Source organism: Cephus cinctus, unplaced genomic scaffold, assembly GCF_000341935.2.
Source record: "Cephus cinctus unplaced genomic scaffold, Ccin1 Ccin1_scaffold0171, whole genome shotgun sequence".
Classification (NCBI taxonomy): domain Eukaryota; kingdom Metazoa; phylum Arthropoda; class Insecta; order Hymenoptera; family Cephidae; genus Cephus; species Cephus cinctus.
The window spans coordinates 197,441-200,544 of record NW_014332895.1 but is presented as its reverse complement, the minus strand read 5'-3'; the positions used below and the strand labels follow the sequence as shown (position 1 = coordinate 200,544).

The window sequence follows — 3,104 nt, the reverse complement described above, 5'->3', positions numbered from 1 at the left end:
AACCAACAACCGCATCAATATAAAACGAGTGAGAGTGTTCCAGAAGGAATACCAAAGTGGTACAACAGAGAGAGAGAGAGAGAGAGAGAGAGAGAACTCAAAACATGTTACGACATCAAAACAAGCTGGCGCAACGGCTGTTGTGACTTTATCGAGCCTCGTTGCATTCCACGATTCACTTTTTTTTTCAATTCAAAAGTTACCAACTAATCTCTCTCTCTCTCTCTCTCTCTCTCTCTCTCTCTCTCTCTCTCTCTCTCTCTCCCTCATACCTTATACGCTGCTTTATTCAAGGACTACGTGTTCTGTCTTTGGACGATGTGCAGAGGCGCAGCCAATGCATGCACACGGCCAATGGGAATCAAAGACAAGGATGGCGTCGTGGCTCCCGTTAAGTACGACGATGTAGAAAAAGAAGCGATACCAAGCGAGTAAATTATTTTCAGGAGCTGGAAAGGAGATACGACCAAGAAGTACGAGAGCTTACGAGCAATGATAATCGAAAGTAACGCGCTATGTCCTACCAGGTGAGCAACGACGAAGAAGGATGCTGTTGGTGAGAAGGTAGACGAGCTGGTTATTCTGCGCATGCGCGAGTACATAGGCATACACCATAATAATTGCAACCGTGATATTCGCTTGTGCAACGTAATCAGCATATAAGAGAGGCACCTGGGGAATGCGACCTTGACGCCTTTCGGGGAGGTGACCTCTTGGGAAAGAGCGCGTACCTAACCTAACCTAACCCGTCGTTTACCTCAACGGCGATAGGATGCCAAGGCCTGCGTCGTCAGTGCAAGACAGGTGGAATGTGCACCTAACTCGGGGATCAATCGAATATCTTTTTTCACTAACACGTCGCTCGATCAAGGAATTGACTAGTAGGCATACACTTTTGACTGTGACCTTTGACCTTATTATACAGTCATACTATAAACATACTCTATACGTGCAAGGCTATTCAGGACTATTATACCACTTGAAGTTAGCTTCATTTGGTTTACATCGATTCTTGTGGTACAACCATCTTGGGGTGATGCAATAGTACCCGATAACACTGTATGTGTGTGTGTCTGTTTATAAGGTATAATAATTTTTCTATGATTTTCATACCGAAAATTCATTTGTTATTATAAATTGTGTAACAATGTTACACAATATATTGATTGTGCGTACAGCCAATGTCTGACGATTGTTAAGCTAATTGGCCGTAACATAACAGACTGGATATTAATATTGATTTATCGATTGCACATCAAGGGAATAGTAACTGTGTCGCCGACTGTGACGACAAATGTAGTAAACTTTGGGCAATAACCTGGTAAATGATTCAATGATTTTTTTACAGACTTCTGTAGTCCCTTTGTTCTCTTTTTAAATAGCTTGAAGCGACAGAAATTTTAGTAAAATTTCTTTCCAACTCGTTGATAAAATTGGTATTTTTCTTATTGCTTCATTACGAATCGCGAATATAATTTTAGTCGTAGCTTAACACGTGTCACAAGTCTGATCGACATACTTAAAGGTCCCAGCTAAGCCGACCAATTTCATTAAGTCCAGAATCAACCTACACGACTTTACGAAAAGCTTCTCGTGCTCGATGCAAACCGCAGATATTTCCAAGATACAAGTCACAAGCTTAAATTTGAGCAAAAATCCCTCTGAAATATCTCCAGACCGTAAACAATACCCTCGATAAGAAAACTCAATATAAATCCTCTATAATACACAAGCACTGATTGGATTTTTTAATATTGACTATACAGAAAAAAATGGCTTTCTTAGAAGCAAGTGAAAGCAACGAAATTTCACACGACTAGCTCGTACAGCCAAGGATCGTTTATCCAATTTGGTTTATGATATCAGCATTATTACGTTGATTATTATAGCGCAACTGAATGCTTAACATAAAAATCCAGTTTTTGTCCCAAAAAGAGAAAAAAATTCGTCGGAGAACAGGAATCGTCGTATAATACGGATACACACACTAGGTATCCACGTACATGAGTAAACTTTTACAAGGCACGACACACAGCCGCACACACAATATTGACACTGCAATATAAATGTCATAGAGGCAGCATGTGTGCCCTCGCATGATCACGTGTATGTACACGCACCAAACTTAGCCGTGCCATATCACACATGCGTGGTAGCGTATGGCATATAGGCATATGTGTTCATGGCAGCGAGCGAGGTGGCAGTAGTAACCCATATATTATGCAAACTAGAATCGAGCTGGAAATACGTTGGCGAGGAGTCGTACCGAAGGAACGCATAGTGAGAGTCCTTGAAGAAAACCAAAAGAAGAGAGAAAGGAGGGGGGGGGGCGGTTCGGAAAGAATTTTGCAAGGAAAAATCACCTAGGTAAATAAGCCCCACCTAACGAGTATAAAATAACGAATAGAATTCATTAGAAATAAACAACGCTAACACGTGTACTTTATGACAATACGTAATTGCAACGCGTGATCTGCATAAAAGCAGATAAAAAAAGAGAATCTTTTCATTATCATCGATCAGTAAAAAGTAAAGCGCAAGGATTCTGACGTTCGTCCCAGAACACACTGATTGCACTGTATCACATAAGAGTACAGTGTAATTCGTATAAGTACTCTACTGTATAAAAGGATCTGCCATATCGACAGAGTTACAATTACTGTTATCGGTAATGAAATTACATGAAATAGGGATAGTCAGTGACAGCGAACGATTACTGATTCTAGAAACACTGTAGATCCTATGAAGCGACATAATTCCGATTGGAAAAGGAGTTTTTCATATAAGAAGAACGAGTGACGTAGACGATAAAAAGTAAAAATTTTGCATTGGCGCAGCGACGCCTCCCGTAACTGCATACACGAATCTTAATGTCATTGTAGCTTAGCGCAGATGTTAGTTTTCATCAGCAAGTGGAAAATGTTTTGTGATGGCAACCAGGAGAAACGCCGATGAGTTACCTTGGCAACGCTTTGTTGTGCCTACCAGGTATATATATATATATACACAACACACAATAACCGGCAAAACGTGGGTGGGTCGAGTGAAGAGAAAAAGACGAAGCCAAGCTCAGCTGGTCGACGCCAACTCGCCCCCCCCCCCCC

At 41.1% G+C, this 3,104-nt stretch overlaps 1 protein-coding gene and 1 long non-coding RNA gene across 9 annotated transcripts in view; one reads left to right on the top strand and one right to left on the bottom strand.

Annotated features, from left to right (window-relative positions):
- The window catches only part of LOC107264454 (heterogeneous nuclear ribonucleoprotein K), a 64,170-nt gene that overhangs the window by 58,145 nt on the left and 2,921 nt on the right, over positions 1 to 3,104 (bottom strand). The window lies entirely within an intron of this gene.
- LOC112493886 overlaps positions 1 to 3,104 on the top strand; it is a 12,956-nt gene that overhangs the window by 8,757 nt on the left and 1,095 nt on the right. Inside the window, exon 2 of the long non-coding RNA XR_003058824.1 lies at positions 447 to 2,367. This is a non-coding gene — a long non-coding RNA (uncharacterized LOC112493886). The remainder of the gene's footprint in view (positions 1 to 446; positions 2,368 to 3,104) is intronic.